Raw genomic sequence first — 25,282 nt, 5'->3', positions numbered from 1 at the left:
GGGTGGCTGGGTGACGGACGTTGGGGAGGGTATGTGCTATGGTGAGCACTGTGAATTGTGCAAGACTGTTGAATCACAGATCTGTACTTCTGAAACAAATAACGCAACATATTTTAAGAAAAAAGAAAAAGAAGAAGATAGCAGGAGAGGAAGAATGAAGGGGAGTAAGTCAGAGGGGGAGACGAACCAGGAGAGATGATGGACTCTGAAAAACAAACTGAGGTTTCTGGAGGGGAGGAGGGTGGGGGGATGGGTTAGCCTGGTGATGGGTATTGAGGAGGGCACGTTCTGCATGGAGCCCTGGGTGTTATGAACAAACAATGAATCATGGAACAGTACACCAAAACAAATTATGTAATATATGGTGATTAACATAACAATAAAAAATTAAAAAAAAAACCCTACATATTGTCTGAACAGCTGCATCATGGACCTTTGGCATGAGGCATGCGGGATTTGCCTTGAGGTCTGCATCTAAGTTGCCATATGACGGCAGACAAGTTACTTTACCTCGCTGTATTTCATTGTCCTTGAATCGGGGCTAATGAGACCCCCTTTCATAGAGTCGCTGTGCATAAGCTAACAGTAAAATCTCTACCACGGCTCATGGGATAAGGTAGGTCCTTGAGAAATGCTTGCTACTGGTGTAATTCTGTTTGGTTCTCTCCAATTCCTGCCCACTTGTTTAATAACAAAATCAGTATTGTAGCCTATTTGAGGGCTTGGTGCAAGTTGATTGCACTGAACTCTGCTGCACCCCAGCCACATTTGATGCTCCCTTTCCATAAATACTTGAGTAATACTTTAACCCAAGAAGGCAAAGAAAATGCAATAGGACCCAGGAGGAGTCCGCCAAGAATCCACATGAATTGTGTACTTGAAGTGGCGCTCTTACAGTTCTGGAGCATAAATCTTCAACCTTGCAGGTCTGTTCTTTTTTGTAGGCTCCAAGCCCTTCAGCTTGACAACCACTTTAACTGGTTGCCAGGTCTCCCTAGGCGAAAGTCATCCTGTGCACGATGAGGTTTCCTGTCTTGTGTAAATGTTCCAGAGCTTGGCACCAGTGTGTCTATTTTCAGCCTTCCTGACCCTTTCTTCATCTGCCTCCTTTGTGTCCTAGGCCCCAGGTTACATATTCACCCCAGCCTTGAGATCAAAGTGTCAGCAAAGTTATTTCTTCACACCCTTGTGTCCCCCTTCTGGTGATTCTCCAAGTAGGGCCTACTTGTAGCCCTGGGGAACCCACGGGGTGACTGTGGATGGTACACAAAAATAATCAAAAGTAATGCAAATGGATTTTTTTTTTTATGGTGAGTTAATTTTAAGGACAATGTAACTTTGAGAACCTTTCTTAGTAGCTAACGCTGATGGAGTGTTTGCTACATTCCAGATAGAGCTTGCGGGGCTCTGCAGGCATCATGCCCCTACTTTCGGTAGAAGACCTATCTTTCACTCTACGCATGACAAAAGCGCAGCTCGGAGAGGTTCTCTAATTTACCCAGTCATTGCACTGGAGCTGCCTGAACCTCCATGCTCTTCTGCCCCACTGATACTTTCACTTTAAGCTGGAAATGAGGCTCCAAAGCAATAGAATTAGGGGCTCGGTGGTTCTGGCACTAGCCCAGGAATCTGTAGATTTACCCCGGCAGATGCTGATGCAGCTTTCTGGAGACTACCTCATAGATCCTCAAAGTTGGATGATGCCTACCACCCCGTCTGGCTGGAAAAGGTAGCAACAAATGTCATTTATTGAGCAAAACATGTGCTGGACGCTAACCTAGGCATGTCTATTGGTAATTTTATCCAATCCTCTCTCCTGGTAGTGTTATTTTCTCCATTGGAGAGCTGGGGAAACCTAGGCTGACTCTTGCACAAAGTCCTGGCCCTTACATAGCTGCGTCGGGATGCAAACCCAGATATGTTTATCTCCAGAGCCTATGCTATTAATTTCTATGATGTAATCCTTTGAAAATATGACTAATAATTCCTGTTCTTCCTACCTCTTAAGTTCATTATGAAGATCAGATACAATAATGTATGTAAAGTTGTTTGTAGTGTGTACAGTGCCATATTTAATCATTCAATCAGTATTTAGTCTGATCATGGAATTCCTCTACCTGAAACCTTCCAATGGCTTTTGTCTCACTCAGAGTTAAAGTCAAAGTCCTCACAGTGAATGACCCAGCAGCCCCATCACCTGTTAGATCTCACTTTTTACTACCCTCCTCTCACTCACTCTTTAGCAAACACTCCAGCCTCCTTGACATCCTTAAACACACAAGGCATGTTCCTGCCTCAGGGCCTTTGCACTTGCTGTTCCCTCTGCCTAGAAGGCTTTTCCCTCACATATCCACATGGCATATCCTCTCATTGTCTTTGAGTCTTTGCTCAAACTTTCAGTAAGTCCTTCCTCAACCTCCCCAGGTAAAACTGCAACATTTCTGCACCTTCCAACCTGCTATTCTCTTTCTCTGATTTATTTTTTCTGAAAGAACTTACCACAACAGAACATACTATATATCCGATGAACTGGTTGATCTCCCTCCATTTAGACTATAAACTCCTTGAGGTAAGGGACTTCTAGTTGTCTCAACTACTTAAGAATGGTACCTAACCTAAAGTAAGTACTCAATAAATAGATGATGAATGAATCAATGAATCAATGAAGTTAGTGAGTATTCTTATGTGCCAGGTCTGGTGCCAGGTGCTGGGGATTCAAAGATAAAGCTCCTATATGCAGTAGTGGCCTTCCTATAGCTTATTAAAGGGTTCATTTTTGGTTCCCCTCTGACATTCGATTTATTTCCAGATTCTTAAATGCAAGAACACAAATTGTAAATAAATGTGACCTGAATAAATCTCTCAGCTTCAGCTTTCCCACACTGACAAAAAGCTTGAGAGTGCAGCTCCCAAAACATCTACAATGCTGGTCCTTCCCTGTCCTTACCTCAGTCATAGAACCTCCCCTTATTCCTTCCAGGAAAAGCCTCTTGGCCTTCACCCAGATCTCCTTCCCCAGGGAAGCCAGGATTCAACTGGATTTCAGCAGCGGTGGGCACTTGACATTTTCCCCGAGGATATGGCGTCTTAGTCACCCTATAAAACTTTAATTTTATTTAGCCATATTTTATAAGCTGGTACATTATCAGAGCTGTCTCTCCCTATGCTCACAAGTGCCTTTGAATGTACCCATAATGCCTCTTAATTTTACGTCACTCTTTGCATCTAGTAAAATGTGGAAATACACAAGAGAAACTAGAAAAAACAGACGCCGGATGGGTTAGCCAGGAGTGCCTGTGGAAGCCCCTTGGAGGAATAAATATGTGCTCTTTCAAGTGCAGTGCCTTTCTGGAAGGGGAAGTCATGTGATGACCTGCACTGGTAGTGCCTGGGGACTCCCAACCCACGCCCCTCCCATGCAAGACAGTGATTCTATCAGGCTGCGGGGGGAGCTCTGGAATTAACATGTTAGCTTTTCATTGAGATGGTAAAGGACAGAAAAGTAGAAATGATGTCCAGCTCGGTGAATTTTTCACGTGCTCAAGCAACCGGGAAGATGGCCTACACCGCAGAGATGCTGGTACCCCCTTTTGTCACTGCCTCTCTCCAATAGTAGTCCTGATGTTATCCTGACTTATAACCCAGAGATAAACTTTGGCCAATTTCTGTAGCTATATAAAAGGGAACATACACTACATCCTCTTAGGTGTCCAGCTTCCTTTGTTCAACATTATATTTGTGAGACACACACACATTTTTGCATGAAGTTGCAGTGCATTCATTTTCATTGCTGTGCAGATTTTTATTGGGAATGCATGTTTTTTATTTATTCTGATACTGATGATGGATAATGGGATAGACTTGTATATGCAGCTATTATGAATTGAGCTGCTTATGTACATTCTAGTACATGTTTTTTGATGGATATAGGTATACATTTCTGCTGGGTAGTTACCTTGAAGAGAAATGATAAGGCAAATCAGCATGTTTAACAAGCAGCTCAGGCAATGCTGACTCATGCTGAAATTTAAGAGCCATATTAGGACACCTGGGTGGCTCAGTGGGTTAAGCATCTGCCTTTGGCTCAGGTCATGATCCCAGGGTCCTGGGATTGAGTCCTGCGTCGGGCTCCTTGCTCAGCGGGGAGTTTGCTTTTCCCTCTACCTGCCTCGCCCTCTGCTTGTGCGCTCTCGCTTGCTCTCTCTGACAAATAAATAAATAAATAAATAATCTTAAAAAAAAAAGAAAAGAAATTTAAGAGCTATAGGAACAGACTAAAAAGCAAGTACCATTTACCAAGATGATTAATCCAGTTTGGATTACACTTCAGTACAGAAGATGTGAACTAGATGTGAACTGCCCACAAGAACATTAGAGTCATGTTAAGGAGGGTTAAAAAAAAAAAAAGAAAAAAAAAAAACCCATACCATAGACCCACAGAGCACATAGTAAAGAAAAACAATGAAGAGAAAATAACTCAGGGATCCAATCCAGATATCTGTTCTAGTTTAAAACAATATACGCATATAGAGAGCACAGCTGCAAACTGGATCGCTGTCAGAAAGGCTCTCAGTTGTATTTGGCATAGTCAAGGTTTCAAAAATCAAGAAATGTCATAAAAAGGCTTTATTTCTGATTTCTCTTTGAAGATTAAACTCCAGCAGCACTGGCACTGCGTCCTCATTCCTATGTAGCTGCAATTGGCTGAAGCTGAGCAACAACTGTCCCTTCAGTTGGGACCTCTGGTCCCCAGGGGCAGTAGTCCCCACCAGCCCTATAGCCTCACTCTGGCCCCCCCTCATTCCCATGAGCTGCCTGACTCCTGTAGGCACTCGGCTTCCCAGTAACAGATACGGAAAATTACAATAAACATTTTCCCAGGCAATGTCCGCGTTAATCCATGCAAGAACCCTACAAGCCATCAAGGGCTTGATAAGATCATGCCCATTTTGGCAGGGAGAGATGAGCAACTTGAGGCTCCAAGAGCGATTTCACAAAATTGCACAACTAGCAAGTGGTAGCCTTCTGTGTCCTAACCCAGGGGGCTGTTTTGAGTAGTATTTAAAAATTGTATGTCTGCTTTTTTGTTAAGTAGTAACAAGTAAATCAAGATATGTATAATAAGATACTTATAATAAAGTTCAGAGAAGTTTTTTTTAAGGGCATCAGCAGAGGGAAGGGTTATGTGCAATGAAGTGGTCACAGACATGTTTCCCCCCTGCCCCAGGATGTGGGTTCTCCTCTGAGCCTTGACCGCTGACTGAGGAAAGGGGGAGTGAAGGCTTTCTGAGCCAAGGCTCAGCTGGAGCAAAGCCAAGGAGTCCGAAATAGGCAGTTGGGGATAAGGTGGGAATGGACAAGAGAAAGGCCCGGAGGTGTGTTGGGAAGTCTGTGGTCCCATTCAAGTTCTCTAGCTCACGAGGCTCAGGGGCACTAAAGGAAATTCTGTACGCTGTTCGTGGAAGTTGATTCATCCACATGAGGCTGAATAGCACAGCACTGACACTGGAACCCATAAGAAAGACTAGGGATGTGGATGGCTAGTGTGCTGGAGTGGAGAACTGAGGGACTCCCCAAGGGATCTGAGGTAGCGGCGAGCAAGAACTCCACGCTCATGCCATGCCCGCCTCATCCCAACCCCACCACACCTCCCTTCTCCTCACCGCAGGGGCAGAGCTCATTCTATTTGAACTGTCGTCTTCCACCTTCCTTTTTACTTTGTTCTTTCAGTCACTGCCAAGAAGTGTCATCCATTTGGCAAAAAATATCAAGACATGGTCTTCCCTTAGATGCACCCAACTTGGGCCCCTGGGTGGCTCAGTTGGTTAAGCAACTGCCTTCGGCTCAGGTCATGATCCTGGAGTCCTGGGATCGAGTCCCGCATCAGGCTCCCTGCTCAGCAGGGAGTCTGCTTCTCCCTCGGACCCTCTTCCCTCTCGTGCTCTCTATCTCTCATTCTCTCTCTCAAATAAATAAACAAAATCTTTAAAAAAAAAAAAAAAGATGCACCCAACTTTAAACTGGACTTGTGGTCCGCGTAGCACACTCTGATGCTGAGGAAGGGAGGCCGTGTGGAGTGGTAGAATAGCGTGAGCTAGTATCTGACATGGATTTGACTCCACGGCCATCTTACTGTGTGGCCTTGGGCAAGCCAGCCACCCACTCCAAGCATCAATTTCCATTATGTGCCAAATGGTAAAAATAGTACCAACCCCCTTGGGGTGATTGCAAAGGTTCAAGATAAGTATATGAAGTGACTGGCGCACAATGGGTGCTCTGCTCCATGTCATTACCGTTGTTCCGGTGCGAGATCAGATTATCAGAAGAGCCCATGTATTAACTTACATTTTAATGTTGGGGGCAGACACAGCACAACATCATGAACACATTAAGAGTCAGTCATCTCCATTGACATTCTGATCTCTTTCTGGAGGTGACAGACATCACCTCCAGCAAACACAGAGGTGAGCGCATGATTCTTATGTCACCTGCCTGACTGATGACTGGCCCATGAATTGGGAGTGTAATTCAATTAGGCCAATCAGAGTTCTTCCCTAGGGTTTTTATAACAAAAGCAAAAAGGGTGAGAGAGACAGACAGATGCTGTTGGCTCATTAAGCTAACATTTTATAAAACTAAAAAGGTCTTTGGCCATGTTCTGTGCCTTGAGGAGAAAACCCTTCTGCTCTATGAGATACAGAGGTGACATTCAGAGACAAATAGAGCTGAGGGGTAGGGAGGAGCAGAGAGCAGTCAGATGAACATCTCTGAGGTCAGCACCTGAGGCTCCAGACTCAGCCCTTCCTGAGGTCAGCTCCTCCCCTACTCTTCCAAGTGATGGGCCCAATACCCTCCTCCTGTGCTGAAGTTACACTAAGTGGGCTTGTCGCTGTAACTCAAAGAACTCTTACACTCTGTCACAATCACGTACAAAGACGTATATCTAAAATCATAAGAGTAACCAAGGATCACACTCCGGGCACATCCTAGAGTCTGAAAGTCTTTTCTTTGCCCTACTGACTTTGTCCCCCATCATCCCCTCCAAACAGGATTGAGAGCACTCAGTCCTGACCCTTCCAAAAGAACGGGTACAAGTGCTCCTGAGGTCTTTTCCAGACTGTAGTATATGGGCTTTGAAAGCTAGCTGTTACACTCTGGGGTTCAGCTTGCTGGAATCACTACAAAATGCTGAGAGAGAGAGAGACAGCTGCTAGTTATAACACCTCCGTTAGCATCCAACCTGATGAGAGAATGTGCAAAAAATGCTGTTGAGGCTGGGTTGGCAGGTAAGGGCGTCGGGGCGGCAGTGCCAACAGGTTCTCCCCGGGCCCTGGGCTCGGGGATGGGGAGAGAGGCTGCCCAGCATGTGGGGTGCTCTTTCTTCAGACTTCTCTTCAGAGCAAAGAATTATCCACCAGAAAGGGCTGGTGATGGATTCAAGGCCATGTAGAGGGCTATATCCACGAGGCTGGGTTCAGCTACCAATAACAGAAAAAGAACTAAGAGTGCATTTTGAAATGACATTTTCTCACCGGTAAGAAGTCAGGAGCATCGGGGAGGTTTCAGGTTGTTCCCAAGACTCATCAGGCACTGAGGATGTAGATGCCATTTCCACTTAGCTCTGCCGTCTTCTTTGTATTGAGGATTCAAAGCCACTGCAGTTCCCATCACCACCTCTTCCCCTGAGAATGGCCAGGGACCCACAGCAAGGTCAGTGTCTCTTCCTGCATTATTTTATCAGGGATAAAAGTGATTTTCTCCTCAGCCCTCTCCTTTTGTAAACCATCTTTATTTGGGTATAACTGACATACCACACCATATTAGTGTCAGGTGTATGACATAGGATTCGGGGTTTGTGTATATTGCATAATGATCACCACAGGAAGTCTAGTTGACATCTTCCATTATGCATAGTAACAGATTTTTTTTCTTGGGATGGGAACTCTTAAGATACACTCTCTTAGCAACTTTCCCAAATATGCAATATAGTATTACAAACTACAGTCACCGTGCTATACATGATATCCCCATACTCATTTTTCTCATAACTGAAACTTTGTACCTTTTGACTCCCTTCACCCATTTTGCCCCCTCTCCCACCACCTGCTTCTGGCAACTACCTATCTGTTCTCTGTATCTATGAGCCTGGTTGGGGTTTTTTTTAGATTCCACATATTAGTGAGATCATTGGTATTTGTCTTTCTCCGTTTGACTTGTTTCATTTAGCTGAATGCCCTCATGGCCCATCCATGTTGTTGCAAATTGCAAGATTTCATCCTTTTTTAAACCTGAATAATATTTCAATATACATACATATATATACACTAACATTATGAATATTGTGAACACATTGTTTTATATATATATATATACATAATGTGTGTGTATATATGTGTGTTTTATATATATATATGTGTGTGTGTGTGTATATATATATATATATATCACACATTTTCTTTATCCATTCATTCATCAATGGACAGTGAAGCTGTTTCCATGTCTTGGCTATTATAAACAATGCTGAGTGAACATGGGAGGGCAGATAGCTCTTTGAGTTAGTGTTTTCGTTTTCTTCAAATAAATGCCCAGAAGTGGAATTGCTGGATCACCAATCTGCCTCTGAAGTTCACAAGCCATAGTTTTATCACCTCGCAAAGGAAATGGAATTACTGTGATTCATTTAGATCAAGATTTCTCCACCATGGCACTATCGACATTTTGGAGGAGAAATGTCTTTGTCAGGGAGGCTGTCTTAACACAGTATACAAAGTTTAGACACATCTCTGGCCCCTACCCACTAGATGCCCCTAGCAGACCCTTTGTCATGATAACAATGTCTTTGGCCATTGCCACAGGTCCCTTACAGGGCAAATGCCTCCAGGTGAAAAACCAATGAATTGTACTAATCAGCACTCAGTCCTCCCTGGAGATGGGGAAGGATCACCTTCCCCAACACACATAACAAAGTCACTATCTGACACCACCAGGGTTCTGTCAGCCAGGACTGAAGCAGAGGGCTTGAGAGGGGCAGAGAAGGTGCCCCTTGGGTCTGACATGGGTGGGGAATTGGTAGAAGAGCTAGACGTATCCACTCTGGAAGTAAGAAGGCCTCAGAAGCAAGACTGGGAGCTGTTCCCGTGTTGGTAACATTGGCCTGTAGACAGGAAGAAGGGTGGAAGGAGCATGACAGAGGACCTCCAGTTGCCAACCCTATAGAGGCCTCTGCGTGGACTTTGATTTTAATTCAGGGCTTCAGTGAAGACACTGAATTTGGGCCATTTAACCCCAAGAGGGTTACAACAGGATCTGTCATGTAGACCACAGATTAGACTAACTTTTTCTTGTTCCATGGACCTCTTTGCCAGTCTGGAGAAGACTAATGGATCCCTTGTCAGGATACTGTTTGAACTGCATAAAATAGAATATCAGTACTTGTAGTTGTGTTGGGACCGTGAAAGGGTGCCCCAGTGAGTTCCTTCTCTCTGAGGACTTAGACTGGGGAAGTGGTTAAAAGGATCCCAGGGGCAATTTCTGCTCCATATGAGTTTGGGCTTTTTTTTTTTTTTTAAGATTTTATTTATTTATTTGATGCAGAGAGAGAACACAAGCAGAGGGAGGGGCAGGCAGAGAGAGAGAGGGAGAAGCAGGCTCCCCACTGATCAAAGAGCCCGATGTGGGGGGGGCTCAAACCCAGGACCCTGGGATCATGACCTGAGCCAAAGGCAGACACTTAACTGACTGAGCCACCCAGGCACCCCGAGTTTGGGCTTTTAAACCCTGCTCAGGTTGATTCTTTTTTAATTCTTATTTTTCTCATTATTAAATGAATGCATACTAACTGGGAAAAAATGAGAGATTATAGAAAAGTATAAAGAAAAAAATATTGTTCACATTCCCATCACCCAGAAATAATCACCGTTATCATTTTTGTTGGCCCTTCAGACTTGTGTATTTATATACATATATTTTTATGGACAAAGACATGCATAGAGATACAGTTTTTTCACCAAAGTGGGATGCTGCATAATTATTTATCAAATAAAATTATTTATTTTTTTCATATAGCAGTTTTAGGAATATTTTTCTCTATTGGAAAATAATACTCTAGATTGGGGACAGCAAACTGTTTCACAAGCGAAATCAGGCCCTCAGCCTGTTTGAGTAAATAAAGTTTTACTGGAACACAACCACACCTATTCATTTACATATTGCCTTCTCACTACAATGGCAGAATTGAGTAAAGTTGACCCTTGAACAGCATGAGTTTGAACTGCACAGTCCACTTATATGTGGATTTTTTTTGTAAATACAGTACAATACTGTAAATGTATTTTTTCTTCCTTACGATTTTCTTAATAACCTTTTCTTTTCTCTTGCTTACTATATTTTAAGAACACAGTATATGACACAGATAACTTACAAAATAGGTGTTAAGCAACTGTTTGTTATCAGTAAGGCTTCCAGTCAACAGCTATTAATAGTTACGTTTTGGGCAAATCAGAAGGTATATGCAGAGGGCACCTGGCTGGCTCTGTTAGTAGAACATGCACTCTTGATCTCAGGGTTGTGAGTTTGAGTCCCATGTTGGGTGTAGAGATTACCTAAAAATAAAATCTTAAAAAAAAAGTCATATGCAGATTTTTTACCTCAGAGGGGTTCAGCACCCCTGTTCCCCACATTGTTCAAGGGTCAACTGTAGTTGTGACCAAGAAAGTATGGCGCATGCACCTAAAATATTCATTATCTGAACCTTTATAGAAAATGTTTAGGGACCCATGAGCTAGACCATGGATTTTAAACCTCAAGGCTTATGAGTCTGGGTGGAAAACAAGATTATATCTTTATTTTCACTGACTGTAACTGACATTTGACATTTCTTCCAATTATTGATATAGGTGACAGGTCGCAGTCATGTTAGCAGTACCTGTGAATCAGTCTCGAGCTTGTCATGCATATCCTGATGTATTTATGTGTCCCAGTACTTTAAAATTATAACAGACCTAGAGATCTTAGTTTGTGCATATAAAAAGAAGAATCACATTTATTAATATATTACAATTTTTAAATGGCTGATAACTTTATTTCCACATTTTTTTTCTTTGCAATCCTGTGTATTCTGTTTTATACAGTTAAAAACATTACTTGAGAAAGGATCCATTAGGTTTCTCCAGACTGCCAAAGGGACCCATGGGACAAGAAAAGGTTAAGAATTCCTGATGTAGGTAATTCTTCTTCTTCTTCTTCTTCTTTTTTTTTTTTTTTTTTGAGTAGGATCCATACCCAACATGGGGCTTGAGCTCACAACCCCAAGACTGAGAGTTGCGTGCTCTACCAACTGAACCAGCCAGGCTCCCCTGATGTAGGTAATTCCTAATGAGGCTGCATATTATTCCATTGCTATTTAACCAACATGCAGTCTATTTCAAAATTTTCACTCCTTTTCTTAAAAAATATTTTTAATCCCAGGTTGTACACAAATCTTTCTGTCCTTGTCCAGTTGTTTACTTAGAACAGATTTCTTAAAGTGAATTGTTGGATCAATCGTGATACACGTTTTTTGCAAGTCCCCGATACCTGTTGTCAAATATTTAACGATAACAAGGGTGGTAGTGGTTGTGGTGGTCTAAACATAGTGCTATGTCGTGGCAGACACTACACTAAGCATCTTTCACGTTAGAGCTCCTTTAATTCTCTGAGAACACCATGACCATCCCTTGTACAGGAGAACAAACTGAAACAGAGAAGGAAACTCCCAAAGTCACACAGCTGCCAGGTAACAGAGCTTTGATTTACTTATTTTTTTGAAAAGATTTTATTTATTTGACAGAGAGAGAGAGGGAGAGAGAGCGAGAGAGCACAAGCAGGGGGAGAAGGAAAAGCAGGCCCCCCACTGAGCAGGGAGCCCGATGCAGGACTCGATCCCAGGACCCTGGGATCATGACCTGAGCCGAAGGTAGATACTTAACCCACTGAGCCACCCAGGTGCCCCCAGAGCTTGGACTTAAACTCAGGCAGGTTGGCTTCGCAGTTTTCAGTTTCCAGAAGACACTCAGTAAACCCACTGCAAAGGAAGCTGAACTACAATGACAACTCCTTGTCAGCCCGGACAAGACCAGGAGGGGAGAGTGTCACAGGAAGAAGGAAGAAGGGAACAAGCAGGAGGGACAATGTGGCCAGAGCTGAGAGTGGACAGAGATGAGGTCAGAGGGAAGGGAAAAGCCCAGATATATATAATATATGTTTCAGATTTTCCAGGTACTCTGTGTGTGTGTGTGTGTGTGTGTGTGTACAGACATGTACATGAGTAAAACTGTAAAGACTTCAGATAGATTAGTGGTTGCCTGGAGCTGGCTGATGGGGGAATTGAGGCGTGCCACCTAAAAGGGTGAAAAATGTTCTAAAATTAATTGTGGTGATGGTTGCACAACTCTGTGGATATACTAACACACAGTGAATTGTACACTTTAAATGGATAAATTATATGGTTTGTGAATTATATCTCAATGATGCTTTTCTCCCAAAAGAAAACATATTTACCTAATCATCTAAGACAAGAATGTGAGTCATGAAGACTGTCATATCTGATGACGTAAAGAGTATATAGGACAAGACGTCAGAACCCCTCACCTACGCCCATGTGAACCTCTGGTCTCTCATCTAGTAACAGCACCTACACTACCTACTTAACCACATGGTTCATTGAGATGGTAACATGACGATTTACTCTTTCATGTCACAATTTACTGATCACCTACTATGAGCCAGGTATTGTTCTAGATGCTGGGATATAGTAGTGCAAAAACAGATGCAATCAGCTCTCAGGAAGCCTTTTCTAGCTGAGGGACAGGCAATAACTAACTAAACAAATAAATATAGTGGATGATGCTAACTGTGAAAAAGAAAAATAAAGCCAGGTAATGAGTTGGAGAGCAATGGCCCCATTACATTTGCCCAAGAGCGCATGATACATGGTGGTGCTATTCAGAGAAGGCCTCAATGATGAGTGGCATTGGAGTGATCTGAGAAATAATATAAATGAGCAAGTTTTATGAACTGCAAAGTATTAAAGGATATTTATTATTATTACTGATGACAAAATTACATATATGTACTCTGCACAACATAACTATAAATTTGAGATTTCTCTTCTTAACCACAATTACATGTTATATACTGAATTGTGCCTCCCCAAAATTCATGTATTGAAGCTCTAACCCCCAATGTGACTGAATTTGGAAACTGGGCCCTTAGGTGATTAAGGTTAAATGAGGCCATGAGAGTGGGGCCCTAATCTGATAGGGCTGGTGTCCTGGTAAGAAGAGAAAGAGATGCCAGGAGTGTGGCATACTGAGAAGAGTCCAGGAGAGGACGCAGTAAGGAGGCGGCTTTGTGTAAGCCAAGGAGCAAGGCCTCAGGAGAAACCAACAGTGCTGACACTTTGACCTTGGACACCCAGCCTCCACAACTGTGAGAAAATAACTTTCCATCGTTGAAGCCATTCAGTCTATAGTATTTTTGTTATGACAGCTGTGGCATATCTTAACTGTGGAAAAATTTGTGCATTAAACATAGGAATTTAGCACAAGTGGGTGGCTCAGTCGGTTAAGCGTCCAACTCTTGATTTCAGCTCAGGTCATGATCTCAGGGTCGTGAGCTGCAGCTCCACGTTGGGCTCTGTGCTGGGCATGAAGACTGCTTATGATTCTTCCCTCTCCCTCTCTGCCCGCCCCCCGGCCTCAAAGCACATGGGCACATGCTCTCTCTCTCTCAAAACAAAACAAAATCATAGGAATTATCTATTTCTTCAGTGTTTGAAAACTTTAGCCTCAGAGTTTACTTTAGAGGTAATTTTCTGATAAATAGTTCAATTTTCTTCCATGACTATTTGGTGATTTTATAATCTCTCAGAAAAGCATTCATTTCTTTGAAAGTTTCAAACATGTTAATAAAAAGGGCATCTCTTTTTCCTTTGCTCTTTTTCATTTGGAATTTTATTTATTGTATTTTCTCTTTTTTTCTAGGTAAAAATTTCCCAAGATTTGTCTATTTTGCCTTTTCTTTTTTAGCTCATAGAATTATTTATCAATTGTATGGCTATCCTTTTCCAAATCCACTAATTTTTGCTCTAATATTTATTACTTTTTTCTTCTGTTTTCAATATGGATGTTTTGTCATTTTGATAAGTTTTTGTGTTGAACACTCACCTCATTTACTTTTATTCTTTCTTATTTAATAATGAACATATTTAAGCCAACAATTTTGCTAATGCTTTGAGTTTGCTGGTTTTCTGAAGATACTCTCTTTTCATTAATTTCCACATTGTCAGTAAGTGTACTTTTTGTTTCTTTTTTACCTCAGTATTTTGGGGGAAGGTCTTCTTACTTATTTCTAAGATTTATAACCTACTTTTATTATTTATCTCTAATTTTATTGTGCTATGTTCAAGATACTCTGTGCATTTCCATTTAGGGAAGTTTTTTCTCAATGTGCTAACATATGGTCAATTTTTATAAACATTAATGGATACTCAAGAGGAGGAGATAGTTTCTATATATAAAATACATATTGAATCTTACTAAATGTATTGTTCAAATTCCCTCATCTATTTATATTTTCTAAATACCAGATTTGTGAAAAGTATATGGAGAATGTTTTTACATCTCCCACAAAAACCACCTCCTATCCATTTCTCCTTCTTTCTGGATCTGTGATAAATGGCATGTTTAGGTTGTCGACTGTTCTACCTTTGCTATGGATTCTAACTGTCGTCAGTATAAAATTACCTCTTTTGTCCTATTAATGCTCTTTGAGATTTTGAACTGTCAGACAACAATTTTGCCACCTCTGTGCCTTTTCGTTCGCATTGGCCAGAAAAATTTTCCTCACCCTTTAATTTCTCAACTTTTCTCTCTAATTCCTTGTGGGTGTCTATTTTCCTTTTGCTCTTTTAACTTCTGTCAATTCATTGTGAAGAACGTGTTCTTTCCTTTCTTTGGAGGAAGCAGGCAGCACTATTTCATGAGAACTGTGGGTCATTTTCCTAACACTGCACCATTCGATTTACAGTTGATGAAAATCCCTCTAATATTCTGCATCTGATCGTCTATCAGGACCAGTTTCTATCTTTTTCTTAGTTTCTGTGTTTAAGGGGGAGTTGGCACATACTGTGTTAGGTCCTGCAGGCAAATGCCATTTTAAATTAGACTCTCAACAGCCAAACGTTCCTTCTTCACAACAACTTCATAACTGAACTTCGTAACTTAACACAAGAATCCCGTCCCTGCTGGAGAGTGAACTGCAATCATAAACTCACCTTCGTGTCACTCACTCACAATTCAAATCACCCCCAAGCAAGCCTGATAGAAAACTATTACTAATTCAGGGCAGCTTAACAAGTTGTCACTGGCCTGCCACACATCGGGCTTGTTTTCCTTTTATGTATTCCCTTAACAAAAGGGTATCAGGCACTTACTTTGTGCCAGGGACTATTCTGGACCCTGGGCATAAAGTGGGGAACGAGACAGAATGTTTGTATCCTCATGGAGAATACATTTTAGTAGGACAAAAATAAACAACCAAGAATGTAACAATAAATATATAAGGCTAGGTGGTGATGGTCGCATATAGAAAAATGGACTTAGAGAAGGCAGATGAAGGTAGTTATTTCAGGGGAGGTGGTCAGGAAGGTGACATTTAAGCAGAGACCTGACAGTCAAGGAGAAGCTAGAGGAGGGCTGGGAACAGAAGGATCCAAGCAGAGGGAGCTGATTAGCAACACCGCCCTAAGACACCAACAGACTGCCTTGAATGAACGTTAAGATTCCTCTTGTGACACCCAGCCACGATTCAAAGCCCAGTGGCTGCCACGAGCTCACACGCTCTCATTCTGGGATCCAGAGGGAGGAAAGGGGGATACTGTCATTTCTCTCTGACTTCTATTATAGGAGGTGGAGTGCATGCCATTGGCAATTCCCCAAATTAGAGAGCAGAGAACTGCTGAGCAATTTTCTACTACAGTTCACTCCTTTTGCTGTCCAACATGCCTTTTCATACTTACATTTTTCAAAAGTATTTCCAGCTGACATTGTGCAACCGGATTCCAGAGAGCCACAAGCATGTTTACCCACTTACCACGGGAAGGCAGCAGAAAGTCTCTTCATTTCCAGCATCACCATCTCGAAGTCCAGGGTTTGCGCATGAGGGTGATTCCTCTAGATCTTTTGGATCTTATTATGCAATGTCTGCACTCAATTGCAAAGTTAACAGGCATAAAACATCCTATATAAAAATGGTACAGTAAAGAAAGAAGACAGAGAAGGGAAATTAATAAACATGAGCATATGTAAATATGTACACACTTAATTGTAAAAGGATATTAAAGTAAATATAAAATATTGAAATATTTACAAATGGTTTCTATTCCAAAATGTTTTTAAAAATCTGTTACATATAAGAGACAAAGTACAAATTAAAATTAACAAATATCAACACTTTAAATCAAATTTATTTAAATAAAGCTGAATTTTAAAATTAACTACCCATAGTTTGGGGGTATGAATTGATGCTTGTGATAAATAAGATTAACAGGGGTGCCTGGGTGGCTCAGTCAGTTAAGCATCTGCCTTCAGCTCAGGTTATGATCCCAGAGTCCTGCGTCAGGCTCCCTGCTCAGTGGGGAGCCTGCTTCTCCTTCTCCCTCTGTCTCTCCCAACTCATGTTCTCTCTCTCTCACTCTCGCTCTTGCTCTATCTCAAATAAATAAATATTTTTTTAAAAATAAATAAGATTAATAGAAGTTGCAACAACAACAAAAAATCTAAGTTCCGTTATTTCACTTTTTAGAGAATTTAATTGTTTTAATTTAATTCCAATATCATTAACATAATATTATATTAGTTTCAGGTGTACAAGATGGTGATTCAACAACTCTGTACATTCCTCGGTGCCCATCATGATGAGTGTGCTCTTAATCCCCATCACCTATTTCACCCTTCCCCCCACCTACCTCCCCTCTGGTAACCACCAGTTTGTTCTCTGTAGTTACTAGTGTGTTTTCTGGTTTGTCTCTTTTTCCTTTGTTCCCTTGTTTTGTTTCTTAAATTCTACATATGAATGAAATCATATGGTATTTGTCTTTCTCTGACTGACTTATTTCCAGAATTATACTCTCTAGATCCATCCAAGCTGTTGCAAGGGGCAAGATTTTAATGGCTGAGTAATATTCCATTTACATAGATACCACATCTTCTTTATCCATTTATCTGTTGATGGACACTTCGGCTGCTTCCATAATTTGGCTATTATAAATTAAAGGATTTTAAATATTTTTGATTAAAAATTTGTTTTACATCAAAAGAAACAGCATGTTGGGGTACCTGGGTGGCTCAGTCAGTTGAGTGTTAGACTCTTGGTTTCAGCTCAGGTCCTGATCTCGAGGTTATGGGATCAAGTCCTGTACCGGGCTCCGTGCTGGGCATGGAGCCTTCTTGCAATTCTCTTTCTCTTTCTCCCTCTGCCCCTCCGCCCCTAAAAAAAAAAAAAAAAAGAAGAAGATAAAAGACACAGCATGTGAAATTTACCAACAAAATGACATTTCAATATATAAGGATAATAGAACAAAAGACAAAAACCTTTGCACGACAGAAACCATTCTCCAAAATAATTGAACCATTTTACATTCGCACCAGCAATGTATCAGTTTCTCCACATTCTTGTCATACTTAACATTGTCTGTATTTTTTTTTATTATAGCCATTCTACCTAGTGTGAATTAGCATCCCATTGTGGTTTTAATTTGCATTTCCCTAATGCCTAATGATATTAACTAACCTTTCATGTACTTATTGGTCATCAATGTATCTACTTCAGTGAAATGTCTGTCGCATCTTTTGGTCATTATTTAATTAGGTTATTATTGACTTGTAAGGATACAAGTCCTTTACCAGAGAGATGATTTACAAATATTTTCTTTTGGTATGTGGCTCATCTGCTCACTTCTTAATGGTGCCATTTGAAATGTAGAAATTTTTAATTTTGATGAAGTTCAATTTATCAATTTATTTTCCTTTATCAACTGTCCTTTTGGGTGTCCCATCCAAGCATTTTGATTTTTGTTCAAGGAAGACAACATAATTTTGCCTTAAAAATACATAACAGATACATTTTTCTTACCCCATCAATTTTGAATAAACCTCACATTATGGTGGCAACACTCTCCTAATCTAGCATCTGCTTTGCAAGGTAAAAAAATAGTCACTGCGGAAAGCGTTTTGTTATCAGTGCACACCAAGGCTGCAGATCATTATCTGGTGAGTTTTTGCCTGTGTATCAACTCATTGTCTGCCTGTACCTTCCCTCTGATTTCGTGGGGAGCTTTGCACCCTTGGCTTCGTTCTGTAGCACCCAGGGAAATGCTTCTTTTGAAAGCAAAGGTCAAACTTTGCATGCTCAGCCCCACTGAACCGACAAGAAGGCATTGGAAAATGAGAGACAGTCCTATTTAGGAGCCCATCTTTAGAGCCACATAGGGTTTGAGTTACTGCTGTGCAACTTCTGAGCCATGAGAACTTGAGCAAGTTCTTTAGTGTCTCTGAACCACAGATGGTCCTTTAGTAAGATGGTAACAGTGGTAGTTAGTCTAGACTTGCCTGCACCTACTAAGCCTTCCATAAATGTCCGCCATCACTGTTTTCATAATTATTATTGCTATCATCAGTATTTAACTAAGACCGGCAAGAAAGAACCCCAGAGTGTCAACTTTCAGAAACTTCTTTGGAACCTAGGTTTTAACAATACTTAGGGAATCAGAGCTATTCCTTGCTACTCCATGTGGCCCCGTAGGCCAGCAGCATCAGCATCACCTGGCAGCTTGTTAGAAATGCAGAATCTCAGGCTCTGCCCAGATTTGCTGAACCAGAATCTGCATTTTCACAAGGTGTCCAGATGATTTGTGTGCACTTTACAGTTTGGAGGGCCCCAGAATCTTCCTAGCGTGGGGGGAAGGGTGAACACCCTGACGGTCTCCTTCTTGTCCTTGGACTCTACCCACCGCTTGGCTGCTGAACAATCCTCCCTTCATTTAACAGGTGCTCCTCAAGGAGATCTTGGTTTGGCTGTGGGTCTTTTTTTCTTTTTCTTTTTCTTTTTTGTTAACCTCAGTAAAGGAGGTTAGGGAGAGTCCTGTCTTATCTTAGGGGCACCATTACAGCTAATCAGGATTTCTGTCAGGAGGGGGGTTGCTGTACCCTTTCAAGGAAAAAGATAACAGACAATTAGCATAGACAAGATATGGACAGATAAGTGGAAGTAGTACATTGGTTTTCTTCTCCTCAGGAGTGAATTAACAGGCTGATGAAACCAGCTATCAAAACTCTCAGTTAATCTTTTAAAGAGTCATCATCTGCCTAAACTGTTTAAATGTGAAGTGTGGCCTTTCAGACAGATATTTGTGGATTGGGGCTCCTTCCAAAATCACAGGCTCTTTACAAGAAAAAGTCATCTTTTCCAGTATAAATTAATAGAAAAGATAAGACTTGGACCTCACTTAACTGCCAGACTCATCTGTGCCCAAATCCTTAAAAAGCAGTGCCTCCAACAGGAAAACAGAGTCCCTTCTCTCGTTTATTTATTTATTTATTTTTTAGAAGCCCCAGAGAAAAGTATGGGAAAAATCACACCAGAAAATCATACAGTTGGGATTGCATGTTGCTGAAACCAAAACTAGGATTTGCCCAGAAATTTCTCAGGTAAAGTGTGGGGAGGAAGAGAAAGGGAGGGAAAGAGTTAAATGGTGAATTCCACAAACAAGGTCTCCCACGGGTTTTTTTTTTTTTTTTCTTAACCTTCTCCCCGATGTAAACCGGTAATTAAAACACAGCAGGATGAGCTATAGTGACTAAAGGCAAGGCAAGTGAAGGCTTTGGAGGCAACCCCCCATCTAAACTGAATCTTGCAAGACAAATAGGAGTTAGATAGAAGGAGAGGAAATGTGGCCCAGAGGGCAATTTTTAAAAATTGAGATGTAATTAAACAAAAACGGAACAAAGCAAAACACCAGACTCTCAATACAGAGAACAAACTGGTGGCTGCCAGAGGGGTGGGGGTGGGGGTGGGGGGTGGGGAAAAGAGATAAAGGGATTAAGAGGTATAAACTGCCAGTTATAAAACAGGTTAAGTCACAGAGATGAAGCGCCCAGCACAGGGAACATAGTCGATAATATCGCAATTACATTGTATGGTGACAGATGGTGACTACCCTTGTCATGGTGAGCACTGAGTAATGTATAGAATTGTCGAATCAGTGTGTTGTACACCTGAAGCCAATATAATATGTGTGTTGATTATATGTCAATAAAAAAATGAAGTAGAGCTTTAAAAAAAATGAGCTGTAATTCACATACTACAAAAGTAACCCTTTAAAGATATACAGTTTTTTAGTATATTTACGAAGTGGTGCGACCATCACTACTGTCTCATTCCGTGACATTCATCACCCCAGAAAGAATCCAGTAGGGACTCCCGGGTGGCTCAGTTGGTTAAGCGGCTGCCTTTGGCTCAGGTCATGATCCCGGGACCCTGCGACCGAGCTGGGGCATCAGGCGTGCACTCTCTCTCTCTCAGTCTCTCTCTCTCAAAATAAATTTTAAAAATCTTAAAAAAAAAAAGAATCCCTTTACCCATTAGCCTTCACTCCCATTCCCTCCTTCCCCCATCCTCTAGATACGAATCTACTTTCTGTAAGAGGACAATTTTTAAGACAGAGGAGGAGCCAGCCCACGGGATGATGAACTAAAAATTCTTCAAAACTAGTTAAGAGTAGACCAAAGGAATCCTTTTACCATGTTGTAGAGTGTGCTGGGATTTTGTTTTTATTCCAGTATGGTGAGGCCAACAGATCAGGAGACAATTGTCACTGAACAGATAGTTTGTTACTCACGGTTCCCTAGGGGAGGAGGCCTGCCACACCATGCAAGGCTCGAGGGGTCCACTGGGGTGGGCAGGAGGTAGAGAATGAGGGGGAAGCTGTGCCAGAGCCTTTACTGTAGTTTTCCTCGGAAAGAAAGAGCAAGTCCGGGTGAAGCTGATCAGGTTCAGGATTAGATAGTTTGAGTAATTACAGTGGGTTCTGGGCTATAAGGTGGTCCCTAGTTGTCGGGTACGTGGCCTGGGGGTGATTTAGGGCTGGGGAGTAATGTCTGGGACTGCAGGAGACTAATAAAAGGAGGTGAATAGGGGTGTTGGACTCAGAATGAATTGGTTTGCATATCAAAGGTGTGCATTCAGGCAAGTTGTTTGCTATCCCTAGGAATTAGCTAACCTGGAGTTGAGGGGGGTCCCTCCCTGGCTCCACAAGGCCCCAAGATGTCAAAACATCACAGCACATAGAAAATGACATGACTGATACACTTTAGTCAAGCTCATCAGCTGGGATACACATCTTAGGAAATCGGACCAGTGTCTGATATAAAATACATTTTTGCTTCTTCTTTCTAAACTTATATATGTTTAGCCTTGTTTTAAGCAATAGCATCCATGAAATGGTGGGTCTGATAGGCTTAGTATATTTTCCAAGCAAATATTAAAGTACATACATAATAAAACTACCTGAACCATGTCACATACCACCAGTGTTTTGTGTGTGTTGGAGTGGGAAGCGCTGATCGAGCTCACCTTCTTCATGTTACAGAGGAGCAGTTTGAAGGTCATGAAGGGCAAGTGACTTGTCCAAGATCATCTAACTATCTGTGGCAAAGTGAGAGTTCGAACTCATCCCAATGCATTTCCTTCTCTGCATGATGGTGCTAACAGAAAGCAAGGCAATTTGCTTGGAGTCACTTGACCAGCGACCCCTTGGGTTATCCTAACGATTTCCTGGTCCAGTTGTCTGTTTAGAACTACCAATATCATGAGCCTGGAAACAAAAGCACTTCCCCTGGTATAAATCTGTATTCTTCCTTGTCTACCTCAGGTCACTATGGAACGGGGAGGAAGATCTTCCAATGACTAACACATCCCTTGCTTTGAAAACTGGGCCAGGAGTGCTTAGTGTAAATCCTGTCCTCAAAAAAGTCTGATTCAGTGAAAAAATTCCAAGGATCAGAATTTAAAGGAAAGGACACGAAAGCCAAACACTTCAATTCCAAAAGGGCAATTCAGAGCCTAGATGCAGGGTTCGAGAGTTTACGAAGAAATGCCCTAGTATTTTATAAAGTAAGCAAGGAATTTGGTTAATATGGTGCATGGCAAGAAACACTGGTCCACTTGGCAGGTTTTTCCTTGAGGTGTCTGTGCTTTTGTTAACAATAGTGAGAGCTGACATGGAGTCCTTACCCCTCAGCTGGCACTGGTCTAAACCCGGAGAATGTGAAGAAGGCACTCTAATTCTCATCTTACAGAAGAGGCTGCCGAAGTTGAGAGAGGGTAAGTACCTTGCCTGGTGTCAGACCCATAGTAAGTGACAGAGCTGGGACGTAGGCCCAGAGATGTCTGATCCCAGAAGCCACGACCTTAGCCATGCTGTTCCATTGCCCTATGCAAGGGCTTCTCCCCTAGAACATACTGTCTCATTTTCTAGAAATTCACATGCTTTGTGCCAGGATGCCTAACTCATATTGTACTGCCTTGAAAATATTGAAATGTTCAGATTTAGAACTTTTTTCCCCGGCACAGCTACTCAACCCAAAACGGCTCCTGGGTCATCAAATAGACTGCAACTCAGGCAGGCCTGTTGTCAATATTCATTGGTTTCCTTGTTGCCTTTTTTTTTTTTTTTTTTTTTTTTTTTTTTTTTTTTTTTTGCTCTTTCTTATTCAATAGGAAGGTCACCATTAAGAATTCCTAGGAGGTCCTTGGCCCCTGCTCCCTCCACAAAGTTAGGATGGAGTTTTGCGTGTCATTTCCTAATGAAATGAATACAAGTATAACAACATATTATCATGTTAAGATTTGGTTCCCTGTTGTTTGGTCCAAACAGTGCAGGCCAGGGGTTGGGGGAGAGATTGATTTTTTTTTTTTTTTAAGGCTTAGAAAATTTTTTCCTCCCTTCACCTTCTTTCCACCTTCTTAGCTGCAACTAATTCAGGCCTGTCTTCATTTCCTAAAACTGTTTGACTTCAATACTAGGAAGAACATGACCAACATCTAAATCAGCATTCCCACTACAATTAGTATTGTGGTACTAGTAGTAGTGATTCATTGCTGATATTTATAATATGTGATGTATGACTCATCATGCTTTATAGTAATAAAATTCTGTGCCTCCTTTATAAAATTAGAACATAAATACATAAATTTTCAAGCCCTGCATCTAAGCTCAATAAATTGGAATACATAGAAAGTTATCCCCATCAGGACATCCTTCATATTCTGAGATGACTTCTTGATGGGGAGAGGAAAGAATGCCATCGTTAGAACAGCAGTAATCTCCCCAAACCTAGATTATACCCACTGAGGCTCCGCACACGGGAACATTCTCCATCGAGCATGTCATGGTGAAAAATACAATGTTTGAAGCCACCGTTCTCACTCAGTCCGCTCAGGTAACAGATGAGGAAACTAAAGCTCGGGGAGGTTAGGTAACTTGACCAAGGCCCCCCTGGGGGACAGAAGCCATTCTGAGACAAAAAGTCAGTGTTCCTGTAGCAGGAAAATAGCACCACAGCCTAAAGGGAGATGAAGCTCATGAGAATCCGTCGACTCCTAATTTCCAATGCCCTGTTCAGTGGTGCTCCAAAAATATCACTCACTCATGGAAATCTGTACTCGTTTTCTATTATTGCTGTAACAAGTTGCTGCAAATTTAGCCGCTTCAACAGCACAAGTTCATTATCTTACAGTTCTGAAGGTCAGAAGTCTGACACAGGTCTCCTAGAATCGAGGCGTCGGCAGGGCGGTGTTCCTTTCTGTAGGTTCTACAGGAGGATCCATGTGCTTGCTTTTCTGGGTTGTTGGCAAAATTGAGATCGTTGCAGGTGTAGGACTAATGTTCGAGATTTTTTTGCTGACTGTAGACTGAGGGCCCTTCCCAGCCTGTTAGGTCGGCTGCATTCCTTGGCTCCCAGACCCCTTCCTCTAACTTCAAAGCAATGGCAGTTCCAGTCCTGGGCGCGTCCACCTCTCTGACTCTTCTTACACGTTCACAGCTCTCTCTGACCACACCTGGGAAATGATCTCCATTGTAAGGATGCATGTGAAGTAAAGTGGGCCCATCTGGATAATACAGATGATATTTCCATCTCCGAGTCCTTACCATTGATCACATCTGCAAAGTCCCCTTTGCCACACAGAAGTTAGCGTGTTCACAGGTCCAGGGATTAGGACCTGGATATTTCTGGGGGCCATTCTTCTGCCAGCTGGGCCAGTTCTTCCTGTATTCCACTCCTACCCAGGAGAGAAGTCAGGATGAATCTGCCGCTCTCCAACTGCTGGACCTTCTATAACTGGCTCGTTCCTTCCGTTAACTCCCATTTTCAATCCCACTGGTTTAATTTCTTCCAAGGCACTGGATGAACATTCCTTCCCCGTTCAAAATAGTGGATGACTCCTCCTTGTCCACTTAAGTGGATCTAACTCCTCCGCATTCAAGGCCTTCGGGGCTTTGTTATTTGGTTCCAGCTTCTGTTGTGTTCATATCTCTCCTGCAACCCATTTTCTTTGCCAAAACAGACTCCTCCATCTTCTCCACGTGCATCAGGGACTCTCTTACCTCTGAGCATTTACCTGCATTGTTTTCTCTGCCTAGACTCTCCTTACTCCATTAGGCCTGAATCTCCTAATCCTGAAGTCTTCCAAACTCAACTCAAATGTGACCACTTTCTGGAAACCTTCCCTGTTTCTTCCCACCATCATTAAGGCTGGAAATAAAGTTTTCTTCTGATTTCTTATGGCTGTCATGTACCCCTTTTTCTTGACACTAAGCAGGTTCTAGTTATCTATTGCTACAGGACAAAGTATGCCAAAACTTAGTGGCTTAAATCTACCATCTATTATTATTATATTTCATGATTCTCTGGGTCAAAAGTTTGGTCAGGGCATAGCAGGGATGACATCTCTTCATTCCATAATTTCTGGAACCTGGCTGAGTTGACTTAGGTGTTTCTCTCGCTCATTCTCTCCACAGAATTTTTCTTTTTCTTTTTTTTTTAAGATTATATCTATTTATTTGAGACACAGAGAGAACACAAGCAGGGAGGAGGATCAGAGGCAGAAGGAGAAGCAGGCTCCCCACTGAGCAGAGAGCCCAACATGGGGCTCGATCCCAGGCCCCCAAGATCATGACCTGAGC

At 41.9% G+C, this 25,282-nt stretch overlaps 1 protein-coding gene across 2 annotated transcripts in view; it reads left to right on the top strand.

Annotated features, from left to right (window-relative positions):
* Positions 1–25,282, top strand: part of LRIG1 (leucine rich repeats and immunoglobulin like domains 1) — a 164,357-nt gene that overhangs the window by 6,891 nt on the left and 132,184 nt on the right. For both annotated transcript variants that reach the window (XM_073901516.1, XM_073901517.1), the window contains one exon: positions 19,644–19,745. The gene's annotated coding sequence lies outside the window, so the exon portion shown is untranslated. The remainder of the gene's footprint in view (positions 1–19,643; positions 19,746–25,282) is intronic.

The sequence above is a fragment of the Callorhinus ursinus genome, unplaced genomic scaffold, assembly GCF_003265705.2.
Source record: "Callorhinus ursinus isolate GAN/ISIS: 27379988/994484 unplaced genomic scaffold, GSC_fseal_2.0 scaffold15, whole genome shotgun sequence".
NCBI classification, from domain to species: Eukaryota; Metazoa; Chordata; class Mammalia; order Carnivora; family Otariidae; genus Callorhinus; species Callorhinus ursinus.
The sequence above is the reverse complement of the archived record's forward strand: the minus strand, read 5'-3'. Positions and strand labels throughout refer to the sequence as shown.